Here is a 7,448-nt window from a genome sequence, read left to right on the forward strand (position 1 = left end):
AGCTGGACAAAGCAGGGTTTGAGCCGTGCCTTGCTTTAAGTAAGTGTGGAGAGATGTTTTCAGTCTGACCTTGCCAAATCACACCCAGGCTTGGAGCGTTTGCTGAGGTCCAGGGAAGATTTTCCCACTGAATCGCAAGTGGCAAAAACTAATTCTATCCACAGCAATGTGATGGAGTACTGAAGTGACAAGTGTTTGGGGGAGATAGGAATCGACCTTATGATCTGCAGAGCCTTTAGCTTCGTAAAGCAGAAGAAAATACTTATATATGTTGATTTGGTGCCGGTGGAGATAGTTAAAAGCTAATTATGAAGTATAATTTGAGAAACAGAAGAAATATATTTAACCACTCAGTGGACGTGTTTATGATTATCCTTCTATATTAAAGAGATAAGATTTGGCAAGAGCAAATGTGGGCTTTGTTTGGCTTTTTGTTCTGAAGTTCTCATATTTTCTTAAAGACCATCAGATAATGAGATGTAAAAGCACACGTACAGATATAACTTGGTGCAGCAATGAACAGAGTATAATACCAGACAGCAAAAGCAAATCTTTCACGTTTAAACATTTTTGTGCATTTTTCCTCTCTACTTTTTTTCCTCCTGTTCTTAAAACAATAAAAAATGCAATTCAAATAATGGCAAGCTCCCTTCAGGATTTTACCCAGGATTTCCATTTCATACAACAATAGTTCCGCTCCCTCACTTGTTATCCTGCTCTCTATTTCTTCCCTCTAGTCCGAATTGTTGCTGTACTAAATAATTATAATGTCACTGGCATTTTCCTGATCACTTTTTACACCTAGGACTGTTTTATTTCATATATTCCTCTGAGTATTTTTACTGCCCTGAGAAAATATTTTGCATGAGTGTGTCACATGTTAATGATAAATACAGTGGCTAATACTTCATGGAATCAATAACGGGCCTTTTAAGATATTGCAGAGAATTAATGTTCTGCTTTTAAATAGAAACTCTTCCATAATAATGATAATGATAACATTAATAATAATAGTGATAATAATAATAATAATATTCTCAGGCCTCTACCAAGTGTACCAACTTGTGTCAGAGATGGAGAGAGATGAATTCATCATATTCATGTCCTCCTTTCTCCATAGGAGTAGAAAAGGTGTGACAACAAATCATGCTTCAAGACTTGCTCTTGATCCCTCTTTTCAGTTAGCCATAGCTCATATTTGGGACTAGAACAGGGCAAGCAGCCAGGCACCTTACCTTGTACTGCTCAGTACCAGCCTGGCTCCACATTTCTGTATATCCTGGTAATGCTCAATCAGGCACGATTACAAAGGGGAGCTTGGAATGAGTAAGAGAAAAATGAGATGTCAAACCTTGCATTTAGAGGATTTAGCAAAGCGTGTAAATAAGTTATGGCATTGATATCCTGACAGGTTGCCCAGCAAGGGGACTGGAAGAGGAAAATGAAAAGTGTATTGATTTAATAAATTAATTTTTAAATCTAGAAGTGGTTTTAGTAGATTAATAGCCTCTTACACTGAATCCAAGTTTTTCTCCCCTAGGCAAAGCCTCAACTTATACATATGCTCAGCTTCTCCACCTCAGCCACTCAAGCCTTTTTGCTTTACACAGGGGGAAGTTGTGACCCTGATTTCAAGAACCACACCGTGTGCCAAAGGCCAGGAATCCCGAATTATCCTACAGAAGTCAGTTCTCAAACTCCCTCCTGGCATATTAAACAGCAACATGTTCAAACATAACAGTGCAAAAGGGAAAAGCCAAAAGAACCCTTGTTGGTTGAGCACACCCATAAATGTGTTTCTACCAGCTCCTGTGAGCAGCCTTTCCTGGCACAATCCTGTGTTGGCTCCCAGGGAACTGGATTTTGTACTGGGGTAAGAAACCCGCTGCCCCAGACAGGGTTTGTGTGCCAGATTTCTGTTAAGAGAGCAAGAAGCAGCAGCCCTTTTTGGGACTTCTCTCTGCAGCAGCTAACGTTCAGTGAGTGGAATGTGGGCTCAGAAGATGCAGGTTCCACGTCCAGGCCTGTTGCTGACCTCCTGAACAACGCCAGACAGGTCATTTCATGCCTCTATATAATGCACATGATAATGAACTCCTCTGCGAAGTGTTTGAATCTCACTGGGAGAAAAAGTCTGTGACCCCCTCCCCTCCAAATATTTAATGAATAATGAACTGCAGGGATGTTAATACATGAAATGTGTAACAAAAAGCCATTTAAAAGCTCAGTGCACGGCAAGTTAACAAAACATGGGTGAACTAGAGGCTCAATTCTCATAATTATCTCTCTCATCTAATAAAATGGCTTTTTGAAGTCTGGACAAGTGAAAATGGGATTACTAATTGCATCTTGCCCATTTCTGGATGGAAAGATTAATCACAGGAGCCAGGTTGGGGGCTTTTTTTGCCCTTGACTGATTTCCTCTAAGTGGTCAGGGACATTAGTAAGATGTATTAGTGGGAATCACTCAGCAAACCAGTTCTGTCTGAATCAGACAAGAAAAAATTAGTCTTTTGCTCTTTCTGAGCTTGATCCTTTCGCACGTTCAACGTTTCAAACACGGATCAGGTTGATCCTAAATCCACCATGCCATGTTTAACTCTGGAGCCCCTTTTCCTTCCTGCTGACTTAAGACTTGGGAGTGGATCTGTCTGCCTGCTCAAACCCGAGGTGGGAGAGGAGCTGACTTGGTGTGGTGGGATTCTCCACAGCGTTGAGTTATTCCAACAAACACGCAAAGCCCGAGCGTTCTGCTCCGCGGCTTTGTGGGGGATTTGGCTGTGTGGAGGGTGGCTTTCAGCGTGCTTTTACATGTGGTTTGGCCATGTTGAGGCTGTTTCACAGCTTGCTTTTACATGTGGTTTGGCTGCAGCCAGGCTGATTTACTAAGAGTCTTTACATGGAGCTTGGCTGTGCTGTACTGAGGTCTGCATGTTTGGGATTTTACTGCTCCTGCACTAAGACAGTGCAGGTCGTAATGCTGGAGAACAATTTAGATAAAGTGAGAAGTCAAACCCAGCCTGGCACTGCTCCCTGCAGCACCATAATAAAAATCCTCGAGCACTGTAATGCCCCAGCTTCCTCCACCACAACCAAAGAGCTGCTGCCCCTGGCTCCTGAAGTCAAATGTTTTCTGTTTTAGATGCAGGGGATTAGATGTAAATCCTTCCCTCCATTCCAGAGGTGGGATCCAAATGGCTTTCAGCCACATCAGCTGCTCCACCTTGGTGTGGGTTAAATGAATAGTCAATAACATATTACATAAAGAATGTGAATTATTAAACCTTTTCATAACCAGCCATCTACAACCAATATTTCTTCAGGCATTTTCAGCTGTATATATTTTAAAGTGACAAAACTCCCAGAAATCGTTATTCCCGACCCACACAAAACACTCTGGCAAACTTTAATGAGTGACTCTGAGGAATATACATGGAAGTGTTATTTTGATGCAGAGATTCAGGCACGACTTTTTCTAACATCAGCTCCTTTTGAAGTATTTGTCCACAGATTCGTCCTTTACAAACTCTAATAATTTTTGCCTGTGTAATATTAATCAAACTAATTCCTTTCAGAGAAATAGGATTATTCACTAATTTTTTAGTCTCGCTCTTCTCTCCCCTGTACATCTCTGGTTTTCATTGCCTGGATAGAAATTCCCATTACCTGCAATTTTCTTGTTTTATGCTTCCAACGCAAGATGGAACAAAAACCTTCCAGGTTTCCTATCACATAGCTGCCAGTACTGTTCTAATTTTGATTTTCCTTCCTTTTATGTGCAGTAACTTAGATTTACATGGACACAGGTTTTACATCAATTGTCTCATAACTTGTCTTTACTTTTGCCTGTCAGGTCTCAAAGGAGATAAAGCTGGGAAGGAAAGTAAAGGGGGAATTACAGTTATAGTGAATTCACTTCCAAGAATCCACCTAGAGAGACAGATATAATTTCCAGATGCTATTGCAGGACTTAGCAACTTAACAGGGCATTAGGTGTCACTTAAAACTTTTAATCTCATACCAGGGACTGAGCTGCAAAAAGAGTTCAGCAAGCAGAATACTGTAATAAAGTAGAGCAAACACCACTCAATGAGCAAGTTTTCTAGAAACAAACATGCTCAGCAGATGAATTAGAAAAGGCAGAACAAATCCTTTCACCTTTGCTCAGTTCTGGAAGCAGTAATCTTAGTGAGTCATCAGAAGAAGCAAATATTTTCTCAGTGAAAATGAGGAGGAAACGCTCCAGCCATTAATGCTTTGACACAGAGAGAGCATTTGATATTAGAAAATTTTTAAGTGCTTGTCTGAATTCACTTTTTGTAAATTCTGCCTTTTGGTGAAAGTGTTCTGCATCCAGTCCCACTGTGACCTGAATGAGAGCAGCACCTTCCAAGGAAGTTGTGTGACTGAGCACAGCACGGTCTGGATGTCACTGTATTTTACCTTGTGTATTTTCCCTCAGCTCAGAAAGCTTGGTAGTACCTCCCTTTCCTGAGTTCAGAGTGGATTTGCAGAATTTCCTCTCCCAGGCTGGACTAAAAATGAAAAAATAAGTTTAGAGGAGCATCTTGCTTTGCTGCTGTTTGCTTGGGTTTACTTTGGTTTTGAGGCGGGTTTTAGTGGGTTTCCTTTTTTAAATCTTTATTTCTGAATTCCATGAAATAAAATTTTTGATGACTTAATGCATCTCTTTTGGTTTCTGAACTGAGATTTTTTTTTTTCAGTTAGCATTTATAGAACAATTTACAGTTTCAGTTCAGTTTTCAGAAACAGATACAAAAATGCATAGCATAAAGTATTTTCATTGAAATTATGACATGTTTTTGGTAGAAGAGATGCACTTTAGATCACTTTCCTTTCGCAATTTTTTTTTCAGTTTGGTAGAGTTCATGACTTGTCGTGCAATGAGGGGACACTGGAATTTAACAGCTTTAACCATATTTCATTTATCTTTGTGATCATGCTGTAAACAGCCCACATGGAGACACCCGGGTCATCACATGGACTCGTAAAACACAGCAAGTAAGGGTTGGTGAGGAAACCTGCACAGTCCTCTCATTTCAAATTCCTGCCTAAGCCTCTGAAGATAAGAGTCAAATTAAGCTGTTCCTTCTGCTAAAAAATGGCACCACTGGAGGCAGAAAGGCTCAGTATGCCCTGGGGGCTCCAGCTATGAGTTAATGCTTTCCAAATCCTTCCACGTGTTGGCTGAAATGAACCCAGGGTTTCTTCACCACTGTTATCGTATCAGTTTTAATCAGAGTCCAGCATCTGAAGTACAAGGATTTGTTTTTAAATTAATATATTGTATCTATTTGATCTGAATTTTTTACTGCCACTTGTTTATTGGAACCTCAGGAGATGGATTTGGAAATTAAGGGAGTTCAAAATCAAGAGTTTCAGAGTTCTCTCCCAAAACCAAGAACTTCTCATTGTCTCCCAGCTAAGAAAAGATAGAAGCGCCTTTAATTTATTTTGGAAAATAAATTCTTGAGAAACAGAAGGAATATATTTAACCACTCAGTGGATGCGTTCATGATTATCCTTCTATATTAGAGAGATAAGATTTGGCAAGAGAAAATGTGGGCTTTGTTTGGCTTTTTGTTGTTGACTTTGTTTTTGTTTTGACTTTTCCCTCAAGAACATCATTCCCATCTACACTCGCAGGGAAAGTGCTGGGAGCAAGCTTGAGATACAGCAGAAGAACTGCCTGAAACAGAAGCAAAGTTTTTTTCAGTTTTGCACCTTTTGTGGGTTCTGGTCTTTTCCCTGTAGGTTTTCAGAGATAATGAATGAAAAATTGGCCCCTTGTCCTCAGAGGTGACATGAGCTCAGCTGCACTGACCAACACCCAGCACCTGTAGGCTCCCACAAGGCAGCAGACATTTCCAATTCCCAGTAGGACAGGACCATGGCCATGGTATGTCAATCCCAATATTTCTATCACTATTAGCACCAGGCAGCAGGAGGATGGACTGAGCACAGGGTATTGCTTTACGAACGGTACAAAGCACCAACAGCTTTTCCCTTGGGAAGTTAGTCCTGAGCTTTGCTCTCCCAAGGCTGGTTCCTATCATTCCCAATGACCTCTGCTGAAGCAGCAGATTTTGTGACAGAGATAGTCAGAGTTGCCTGAATTATTGATTTGAATTATTTTTTTTAAATGATTCCTTCTGCCAGCCCTCCCTTCCATCCTAACAGCAGGTGTGGAGTCGCGCTGTCAGCTGTTGGGAATGCTGCACACATCCAGGGCAAACATTCCTGCTGAGGGCAGAAGCTGGCAGTTGTGCAAGGAGGGATGGGCAGGTTCTGCTGTTTCCTGCACGTACTGTGAGCAGACACCTCCCTGGACTGCTCAGGCAGCCCTGAGACACAGAGATGTTTCCAGACATCTCAAGGGAAGGTAAGACAAAGAAAGTTCTGAGAACATTGTTATGAAGAATATTGTTGTTCTCCTTTTACTAGAAATCCTCATTTTTCCTCCTTTTCCTTTTGAAAACAGATTAAAGGGTAGCTGAATGACAACTGAAAATCTGCCTCTTCCATTTGGGTGTGCCAGGAAAGACCTCAGGCTGGGATCAGGGCTCTGCCATTCCATATCTTTGCTAGCAAAAGATGCAGGGAACAAGGGTATCACAGGCAATGCTGAATCTTTCAACCAGGAAAGGAAAAAGAAGATGAGAATGAAGAGCAAATTCAACCTTGGGAGAATGGACATCCCTAATCACTGACAGAAATAAATGAGGATAGTGAGTTTTTCAGGCACTGCTGTGAGACACACGGGCTGAACTGGCTGCCACGGCATTTCTCCAGCAGCCACTGCTCCACAGACAACAAACCCCATCCAGTCAGGGTGAGCCACTTATGGAAACTTGCCAGAGGCACCAAAAGATTTTGTTTTCTTCTCCTTCTACCCAGTCAACCCTCCTGCTGGACACACCAGCTCTGCACACCCACATACAAATACATATTTTGCTGCATGCAATAGTATGTATCACTGAATTCAGACAACCAAACATCCACAGCATCAGAAGAGCAGCTCAGCTTGAACTGGTGTTTTGCACTGACCACTTAAAATGCTCTAAGAATAATGAATCCTGGGAGATCAGGAAAAAGAAAAGGTGCCATGTCAGTAGATGAACTCAAACCTTAAGAGCTTTTCCTATTATTTTTCTACTCATTAATGACTCTAGATTCAGTCTGTATAGAAATTACTTCTTTCCTAAGTGCTAAACTCTGCACGGAATCCTGCTGTCAATGGAGGACTTTGAAGAAAACTGTCTTTCCTCACTGTTCCTTTGCCTACAGAAATTGAATTTGACCCCAAGACTAATTCTCATGCGGAAAAGAAGTTCTTGACAATTCTCAGCATTGTTTGAGAGTGAAGAAGGCATTGGGAAGCACCCCTCTCTTCAGGGTGAGGTTCTTAAATTATAATCAGAAGAAGA

The sequence above is a fragment of the Chamaea fasciata genome, unplaced genomic scaffold, assembly GCF_029207755.1.
Source record: "Chamaea fasciata isolate MVZ Bird 193981 ecotype frontalis unplaced genomic scaffold, bChaFas1.0.hap1 SCAF_3, whole genome shotgun sequence".
NCBI classification, from domain to species: Eukaryota; Metazoa; Chordata; class Aves; order Passeriformes; family Sylviidae; genus Chamaea; species Chamaea fasciata.